This window comes from Rhipicephalus microplus, unplaced genomic scaffold (genome assembly GCF_043290135.1).
Source record: "Rhipicephalus microplus isolate Deutch F79 unplaced genomic scaffold, USDA_Rmic scaffold_736, whole genome shotgun sequence".
In the NCBI taxonomy this organism is placed as follows: Eukaryota; Metazoa; Arthropoda; class Arachnida; order Ixodida; family Ixodidae; genus Rhipicephalus; species Rhipicephalus microplus.
The window spans coordinates 12,501-22,500 of record NW_027465292.1 but is presented as its reverse complement, the minus strand read 5'-3'; the positions used below and the strand labels follow the sequence as shown (position 1 = coordinate 22,500).

The window sequence follows — 10,000 nt, the reverse complement described above, 5'->3', positions numbered from 1 at the left end:
CTTAGCACTTTTCGGCTGTGCCTGGCTGGCGGCCCACTCACTCGATCGCCATGTCTGTTTGCCACAGTTTTCCCGGTGGTGCCGCACCCGGGCTCGCCCCGGCTGACGCAGTTTTCGCGCCGCCCCGGCTGACGCGGTTTCGTGCCGCCCCGGCAGACGCGGTTTTCGCGCCGCCCCGGCTGACGCGGTTTCGTGCCGCCCCGGCAGACGCGGTTTTTTGCCGCCCCAGCTGACGCAGTTCGGACTTAGCACTTTTTGGCTGAGCCTTGCTGGCGGCCCACTCACTCGATCGCCATGTCTGTTTGCCACAGTTTTCCCGGTGGTGCCGCACCCGGGCTCGCCCCGGCAGACGCGTTTTTTTTTTTCTTTCGCCCCGGCTGACGCAGTTTTCGCGCCGCCCCGGCAGACGCGGTTTTCGCGCCGCCCCGGCAGACGCGGTTTTTTGCGCCGCCCCGGCTGACGCGGTTTTTTGCCGCCCCGGCTGACGCAGTTCGGACTTGGCACTTTTTGGCTGAGCCTGGCTGGCGGCCCACTCACTCGATCGCCATGTCTGTTTGCCACAGTTTTCCCGGTGGTGCCGCACCCGGGCTCGCCCCGGCTGACGCAGTTTTCGCGCCGCCCCGGCAGACGCGGTTTCGTGCCGCCCCGGCAGACGCGGTTTTTTGCGCCGCCCCGGCTGACGCGGTTTTTTGCCGCCCCGGCTGACACGGTTCGGACTTTGCACTTTTCGGCTGTGCCTGGCTGGCGGCCCACTCACTCGATCGCCATGTCTGTTTGCCACAGTTTTCCCGGTGGTGCCGCACCCGGGCTCGCCCCGGCAGACGCGTTTTTTTTTTTTTTTTCTTTCGCCCCGGCTGACGCAGTTTTCGCGCCGCCCCGGCTGACGCGGTTTCGTGCCGCCCCGGCAGACGCGGTTTTTTGCGCCGCCCCGGCTGACGTGGTTTTTGCCGCCCCGGCTGACGCAGTTCGGACTTTGCACTTTTTGGCTGAGCCTGGCTGGCGGCCCACTCACTCGATCGCCATGTCTGTTTGCCACAGTTTTCCCGGTGGTGCCGCACCCGGGCTCGCCCCGGCAGACGCGTTTTTTTTTTTTCCTTCGCCCCGGCAGACGTGGTTCCCCCCCCCCCCTCCGTCTTTCTTTTTGTTTTTTTTTTTCGCCGCGGCTGAAGTGGATTTTTCGGTGCCTCGACGCCCCGGTAGTCGCGGTTTTTCCGTTTCCGCACGGCCCCGGCTGACGCTGCTCTCGGTCACAGTCGCCTTTTGTGGTGATTGCAGACTTCTTGAGCGCGGGTGTTTTTTTTTTTGTTGTTGTTGTTGTTTTATTACGCATTCGCTCCAGCAGACGCTGTTTAGACTTTTTGTTTCCTCTTTTATCCTGCGACGAGGTGACGAGGTTTATTCGGTGCCCCGCCGCCCCGGCTGAAGTGATTTTTCCTGTCCCGTGCCGCCCCGGCTGACGCGGTTGGGACTTCGCGTTTGTTCGGCCGCCACGGGTTTTGGCGCACTCGCTCGGTTGCTTGTTGTTGCCACTTGTTGCGAACCCAGGTTTCTTGAGCGAGCGCGGGCGTTTTTTCTTCCTTTCTTTCTTTGTTCTATGTGTTAGCGAATCGGCCTTTAATATCACACGAGGACTCACAACCAACAATTTTCAGTTTGAAGTGTAAAAAATCTGCAGGTGTTGACGTAACTGACTTGCCCCGTACCCTTGAGTACATCCATGAAGTTCTCGTAGTACTACTAAATCGCATTATTCCAAGTGGAGAAATTCCCATAAACTTGCAAACCTCTACACGAAAATCGGTGCGCGTGATAAAGTTGAAAATTATCGTCCGATATCAAATGTGCCTTCTATAACACAAATTCTAGGAAAAAAAAAAAAAAAAACACTTGTTCGCCGTTTTCTGCGCCGTGACTGGCAGCACTCCGGCGAAGCGAAACGGGGTCGATTCGAGCACGATATCGGCGTCTTTCGACGTGCTCGCCGGCGACCGTCGCACGAGTACGTCGCACGAGCGCGTCTGCCGGGGCGCCGTTTGCGAAGCCGACGCAAAAGTGGGAACCGCCGCTCGGATGATCGCCGCTTTCGGCAGAGTGAGTGTTGGCACTCCGGGGAAGCGAAACAGCGTGAATGCGCCCACGAAATCGGCGTATTTTGAAGTGCCCGCCGGCGACCGTCGCACGAGTACGGTAAACCGCGTCAGCCGGGGCGTAGTTCGGGACGCCGACGAAAAAGTGGGAAGCGCAACTCGGATCTTCGCCGTTTTTGCAGGAGTGAGTGGCGGCCCTCCTGCGAGACCAAGAAGCATCGATTCGTGCACGAATTCGGCGCCTTTCGACGTGATCGCCGGCGACCGTCGCTCGAGTAGGGCAAACCGCGTCTGCCGGGGCGGGCTTCGGGACGCCGATGCGAAAGTGGGAAACGCTGCTCGGATGTTCGCCGTTTTTGGCCGAGTGAGTGCTGGCACACGGGCGAAGCCAAACGGGGCCGATTACGGCACGATATCGGCGTCTTTCGACGTGCCCGCCGGCGACCGTCGCACGAGTACGGTAAACCGCGTCAGCCCGGGCGGAGTTCGGGACGCCGATGCGAAAGTGGAGAACGCCGCTCGGATCTTCGCCGTTTTTGGAGGAGTGAGTGGCGGCACTCCGGAGAAGCCAGGGAGCGCCAATTAGCGCACGATATCGGCGTCTTTCGACGCGCTCGCCGGCGACCGTCGCACGAGTAGGGCAAACCGCGTCTGCCGGGGCGGGGTTTACGACGCCGACGCAAAAGTGGGAACCGCCGCTCGGATGTTGGCCGTTTTTGGCAGAGTGAGTGCTGGCACTCCGGCGACGCGAAAGAGCGCGAATGCGCCCACGAAAGTGGCGTATTTGGACGTGCGTGACGGCGACCGCTGCAGGAGTACGAAAAACCACGTCAGCCGGGGCGAGCGACACACGGCGGTCTGGGTGCTTATCGCTGCTATTATAGGGGCACCCCGGCAGACGCAGAAAAAAAAAAAAAAAATTTTCGACCTTCTTTTTTGCTGGTCGAGCTCGGGTAACCCAGGTCGCAATGGGAGCCGCGCACGAAAGCGGCGTCGCGAGACGCGTTCGCGGTCGCTAGTCGCACGAGCTCGGCAACCGCGTCAGCCGGCGCGGAGTTCGGGATGCCGACGGCTAAGTGGGTACCGCTGCTCGGATGTTCGCCGTTTTTGGCCGAGTGAGTGCTGGCACTCCGGTGAAGCCAAGGAGCGCCAATTCGTGCACGATATCGGCGTCTTTCGACGTGCCCGCCGGCCACCGCCGCACGAGTACGGCAAACCGCGTCTGCCGGGGCGGGGTTCGCGACGCGTACGCAATAGTGGGAACCGTCGCTCGGATGTTCGTCGTCTTTGGCCGAGCGAGTGCTGGCACTCCGGCGAAGCGAAACGGGGCCGATTCGGGCACGATATCGGCGTATTTCGACGTGCTCGCCGGCGACCGTCGCACGAGTACGGCAAAGCGCGTCTGCCGGGGCGAGGTTTGCGACGCCGACGAAAAAGTGGGAAGCGCCGCTCGGATCTTCGCCGTTTTTGCAGGAGTGAGTGGCGGCCCTCCTGCGAGACCAAGAAGCATCGACTCGCGCACGATATCGGTGTCTTTCGACGTGCCCGCCGGCCACCGCCGCACGAGTACGGCAAACCGCGTATGCCGGGGCGGGGTTGGCGACGCCGACGCAAAAGTGGGAACCGCCACTAGGATGTTCGCCGTTTTTGGCAGAGTGAGTGCTGGCACTCCGGCGAAGCGAAAGAGCGCGAATGCGCCCACGAAAGTGGCGTGTTTGGACGTGCTTGACGACGACCACCGCAGGAAAACGAAAAACCACGTCAGCCGGGGCGAGCGACCCATGGCGGTCTGGGTGCTTATCGCTGCTATTATAGGGGCACCCCGGCAGACGCAAAAAAAAAAAAAAATTTTTTTCGACATTCTTTTTTGCTCGTCGACCTCGGGTGACCCAGGTCGCAGTGGGAGCCGCGCACGAAAGCGGCGTCGCGAGACGGCTTCGCGGTCGCTAGTCGCACGAGCTCGGCAACCGCGTCTGCCGGGGCGGAGTTCGGGACGCCGACGGCTAAGTGGGAACCGCCGCTCGGATGTTCGCCGTTTGTGGCCGAGTGAGTGCTGGCACTCCGGCGAAGCCAAACGGGGCCGATTCCGGCACGATATCGGCGTCTTTCTACGTGCTCGCCGGCGACCGTCGCACGAGTACGGCAAAGTGCGTCTGCCGGGGCGGGGTTTGCGACGCGTACGCAATAGTGAGAACCGTCGCTCGGATGTTCGTCGTCTTTCGCCGAGCCAGTGCTGGCAATCCGGCGAAGCCGAACGGAGCCGATTCGGGCACGATATCGGCGTCTTTCCACGTGCTCGCCGGCGACCGTCGCACGAGTACGGTAAACCGCGTCAGCCGGGGCGGAGTTCGGGACGCCGATGCGAAAGTGGGAAGCGCCGCTCGGATCTTCGCCGTTTTTGGAGGAGTCAGTGGCGGCACTCCGGTGAAGCCAAGGTGCGCCAATTCGCGCACGATATCGGCGTCTTTCGACGTGCCCGCCGGCCACCGTCGCACGAGTACGGCAAACCTCGTCTGCCGGGGCGGGGTTTGCGACGCCGACGCAAAAGTGGGAACCGCCGCTCGGATGTTCGCCGTTTTTGGCAGAGTGAGTGCTGGCACTCCGGCGAAGCGAAAGAGCGCGAATGCGCCCACGAAAGTGGCGTGTTTGGACGTGCTTGACGACGACCACCGCAGGAAAACGAAAAACCACGTCAGCCGGGGCGAGCGACCCATGGCGGTCTGGGTGCTTATCGCTGCTATTATAGGGGCACCCCGGCAGACGCAAAAAAAAAAAAAATTTTTTTCGACATTCTTTTTTGCTCGTCGACCTCGGGTGACCCAGGTCGCAGTGGGAGCCGCGCACGAAAGCGGCGTCGCGAGACGGCTTCGCGGTCGCTAGTCGCACGAGCTCGGCAACCGCGTCTGCCGGGGCGGAGTTCGGGACGCCGACGGCTAAGTGGGAACCGCCGCTCGGATGTTCGCCGTTTGTGGCCGAGTGAGTGCTGGCACTCCGGCGAAGCCAAACGGGGCCGATTCCGGCACGATATCGGCGTCTTTCTACGTGCTCGCCGGCGACCGTCGCACGAGTACGGCAAAGTGCGTCTGCCGGGGCGGGGTTTGCGACGCGTACGCAATAGTGAGAACCGTCGCTCGGATGTTCGTCGTCTTTCGCCGAGCCAGTGCTGGCACTCCGGCGAAGCCGAACGGAGCCGATTCGGGCACGATATCGGCGTCTTTCCACGTGCTCGCCGGCGACCGTCGCACGAGTACGGTAAACCGCGTCAGCCGGGGCGGAGTTCGGGACGCCGATGCGAAAGTGGGAAGCGCCGCTCGGATCTTCGCCGTTTTTGGAGGAGTCAGTGGCGGCACTCCGGTGAAGCCAAGGTGCGCCAATTCGCGCACGATATCGGCGTCTTTCGACGTGCCCGCCGGCCACCGTCGCACGAGTACGGCAAACCTCGTCTGCCGGGGCGGGGTTTGCGACGCCGACGCAAAAGTGGGAACCGCCGCTCGGATGTTCGCCGTTTTTGGCAGAGTGAGTGCTGGCACTCCGGCGAAGCGAAAGAGCGTGAATGCGCCCACGAAAGTAGCGTATTTGGACGTGCTTGACGGCGACCGCCGCAGGAGTACGAAAAACCACGTCAGCCGGGGCGAGCGACCCACGGCGGTCTGGGTGCTTATCGCTGCTATTATAGGGGCACCCCGGCAGACGCAGAAAGAAAAAAAAAAATGGGGACATGGCGTGCGTCACCGTGCGGCTTCGCAGCGTTGCCGAAGTCGCCGAGCCCTTCGACTGAGCCGAACGGCGGACAGGGAACGTTGGTCGGCCGTTCTAACCTGTCGGTGCCACGCCGAGACGTCGTTAAGGAAAACCGCGTCGTGGGCCTCTACGACGCCGTCGAGTCGTTGTACGTTTGGTGTCCAGCGTGTCGGCGGCGAGTAGCGGACACGTCGTTCACGACTTCGGTCTTTCGCAGTCGACGCGAACTTGCGGAGAGTCGTGGTGCCTCACGTTTTCGGCAGAAACCGCGGCGGAATTTTCCCGTGCGTGCGCGCACGACCTCGGTGCTGTGCCGTCAGCGTAGTGTTGCACAAACTCGTGGCCTACCCAAGGTGCGGTACGTTTGCGGCCGTATCCTCGGTGGGAATTTCGTGAGTAGGGTCGCAAATTCTACGACCTCGGCGGGTTTGAGAGCGACGTAGACTTGTGGCACGCTCAACATGCCACACGTTTCGGGGCACACCCGCGGTGAAATTTTCTCGAGTACGCTCGTATTAGGGCCCAAGGAGGTCTGGGTACTTATCGCTGCTATTATGTGGGGGTTCTCGTGAGCGGCGTACGCGAAAGCGACCGGGTGTCTGATATGCGGCGGGCTTCGGCCTCGTCAAGCGTGTCCTCGGGTCTGCTCCAGGGGAATCCACGGCAGTCGTCTGCAGCCTCATCCGCTTGATGCGTTAGGGGCTGGTTGTCGGACGGTGCCGTTTTACCACGATATCGAGGTGTGTTCCGTGTCGTCCTCGGGCGATTCAGATGCGAAAGCGCCGAAGACGCGGGCGTGACCCGTCGTCTGGCGGCTTTGCAGTCTCGGCTCCGTTGCTAGTTCCGGCCGGTCCACCGACAGTGCAGCGGGCTTGGGCAACCCGCACGGCGCGACCGAGTCGATGCAACGAAAAAGAGCGAGCATGAACGTGCTTCTTGCCGCACGGCTCCCACTCGTCTTTCGGGAAGGTTGTGCCGTAGCGAGCTCGAACGCCGTCATCTCGGAGTGCAAAATAAGCGTGTTGGGGCGCCTGAAGGTGGCCTCCGCCGCACACAGACTGCGTCCGGCCCGCCGAGGGCGAGGACGGACGCGCAGTCGAACGATTACCTGGTTGATCCTGCCAGTAATCATATGCTTGTCTCAAAGATTAAGCCATGCATGTCTAAGTACATGCCGAAATAAGGCGAAACCGCGAATGGCTCATTAAATCAGTTATGGTTCCTTAGATCGTTTCTTCCTACTTGGATAACTGTGGCAATTCTAGAGCTAATACATGCAGTGAGCCTGGAGCCCTTTGGGTAACGGGTGCTTTTATTAGACCAAGATCGATCGGGTTTCGGCCCGTATTGTGTGGTGACTCTGGATAACTTTGTGCTGATCGCATGGCCACGAGCCGGCGACGTTTCTTTCAAGTGTCTGCCTTATCAACTTTCGATGGTAGGTTACTTGCTTACCATGGTTGTTACGGGTAACGGAGAATCAGGGTTCGATTCCGGAGAGGGAGCCTGAGAAACGGCTACCACATCCAAGGAAGGCAGCAGGCGCGCAAATTACCCACTCCCGGCACGGGGAGGTAGTGACGAAAAATAACAATACGGGACTCTTTTGAGGCCCCGTAATTGAAATGAGTACACTCTAAATCCTTTAACGAGGATCAATTGGAGGGCAAGTCTGGTGCCAGCAGCCGCGGTAATTCCAGCTCCAATAGCGTATACTAAAGCTGCTGCGGTTAAAAAGCTCGTAGTTGGATCTCAGTTCCAGACGAGTAGTGCATCTACCCGATGCGACGGCTCGGACTGAACATCATGCCGGTTCTTTCTTGGTGCACTTCATTGTGTGCCTCGAGATGGCCGGTGCTTTTACTTTGAAAAAATTAGAGTGCTCAACGCAGGCGAGTCGCCTGAATAAACTTGCATGGAATAATAGAACAAGACCTCGTTTCTGTTCTGTTGGTTTTTGGAATACGAGGTAATGATTAAGAGGGACGGACGGGGGCATTCGTATTGCGGCGCTAGAGGTGAAATTCTTGGACCGTCGCAAGACGAACTACTGCGAAAGCATTTGCCAAGAATGTTTTCATTGATCAAGAACGAAAGTCAGAGGTTCGAAGGCGATCAGATACCGCCCTAGTTCTGACCATAAACGATGCCAACCAGCGATCCGCCTGAGTTACTCAAATGACTCGGCGGGCAGCTTCCGGGAAACCAAAGTATTTGGGTTCCGGGGGAAGTATGGTTGCAAAGCTGAAACTTAAAGGAATTGACGGAAGGGCACCACCAGGAGTGGAGCCTGCGGCTTAATTTGACTCAACACGGGAAAACTTACCCGGCCCGGACACTGGGAGGATTGACAGATTGAGAGCTCTTTCTTGATTCGGTGGATGGTGGTGCATGGCCGTTCTTAGTTGGTGGAGCGATTTGTCTGGTTAATTCCGATAACGAACGAGACTCTAGCCTATTAAATAGGTGCGGGGTTCCCAGCACCTTACAACCTTCTTAGAGGGACAAGCGGCTCCTAGCCGCACGAAACAGAGCAATAACAGGTCTGTGATGCCCTTAGATGTCCGGGGCCGCACGCGCGCTACACTGAAGGAAGCAGCGTGTCTTTATCCCTGTCTGAAAAGACTGGGTAACCCGTGGAACTTCTTTCGTGATTGGGATAGGGGCTTGCAATTGTTCCCCTTGAACGAGGAATTCCCAGTAAGCGCGAGTCATAAGCTCGCGTTGATTACGTCCCTGCCCTTTGTACACACCGCCCGTCGCTACTACCGATTGAATGATTTAGTGAGGTCTTCGGACCGATGTCCGGCGCGGCCTTTCGGTTGCGCCGGTCTGTTGGAAAGATGACCAAACTTGATCATTTAGAGGAAGTAAAAGTCGTAACAAGGTTTCCGTAGGTGAACCTGCGGAAGGATCATTAACGGATTGTGAAGGGTGAGCGCCTCAGCTGCGTCTGCGCCCGACACTTTCTGCCGCTGACCCCGTTTGGACGCGGGGTCGGCTTTTCCCCACGGGGCTGCCTGAATGTGGAGCGGCACCCCGTGACAAATTGTTGCGCCCAGCGGACGCCAACACCGCGACCTTGGACGGTCGGCCAGGTGGCGGACGCGGGTACAAACGGCGCAACGCACTCATAGGTCGGCTTTCGACCCGCCACTGCACCGTGGCTCGAAGCGCTCGAAATGCGCGACCCGACCGCTGCGGGACCGCCTAGTACTGTAAACAGGAGCGGCGGAGCGCGAACGGCGAGTCGTGGTTACGTCGGTAGAAGGCGAGGCTGCGCGTTCCCGAAACGCCAGCCGAGTGCCCTCCCGACCGTTCGAGCGTGCAAGAACGAGACCCGACAATCGCGCGGCGACTGCCAAGTACGAGAGGAACGGCACAAGCGTCGGCGGTCGGTCAAGGAACTGGCGATGTGACGGGTCCGCTGTGCACCAGTGCATACCGTCCCGCCGTCCGCGGCAAGCGCCTCCGCGTCCTCGGGTGACGGAGGCTGCCGGTCGGTTCTTGCAGGCGAGGGATCTCGCTGGCACCGGTTCGCGTTGACGCGCGGCCGGTCATGGCACGGCGATGCGACGGCCGAGGTGCGCAGTACTCGATGGAGGAACCGCACGCTCCGATGACCGTCCCGCCCTCCGCGGCGTATGCGTACCGACCGTAATGGTTGCAGCAGCGCCGGCCGGCTTTTGAATTCGCCACACGAAACACGGTGCGAGATCGCGGTTAGGGGAGCGTCGACGTTGCCAGGCGTTTTGCTTGCTGCCGAGGGAAAGGCGGCACGGCCACGTCGCGCTCGTCGCGATTAGCGGGTCTGCGCGCTTTGGGAAGGTGCCGCAACGACTTGCCGAAAGAGGAAGCACGGAAGAACGAGGGACTTGGACGTCCCGACAATTGAACGCACTTGCGGCCAGGCCCTTGCTGGCTTCGTTCTTCCGCCTCGAGTAGGCTCGTACGCGGCTCCGGCGCCGAAAGTGGTCCTTGGCACCGACTTCGGTGGACGTGGGAAGTGCCGCGCAAGTACGGCGCGCCTGGCTCCACCTGTTGGCTAAAGTAGGCAGCCGGATCGGCATTTTGGTGTGCGGTGGCAAACCGTGGATGCGAAAAAAGCTTGTGCGATTTCGTGGAACAAAAAGCGGGGGTCCCCCTTTTTATGCGGAGGAGACCGACCCGCC

General features: G+C 60.1%; 1 non-coding gene across 1 annotated transcript; it reads left to right on the top strand.

The window, feature by feature from the left end:
* Positions 1-6,933: 6,933 nt before the first annotated feature.
* Positions 6,934-8,748, top strand: LOC142795568 (small subunit ribosomal RNA). Its single transcript, XR_012893126.1, has one exon. It is a non-coding gene; the product is annotated as a small subunit ribosomal RNA (ribosomal RNA).
* Positions 8,749-10,000: the final 1,252 nt, after the last annotated feature.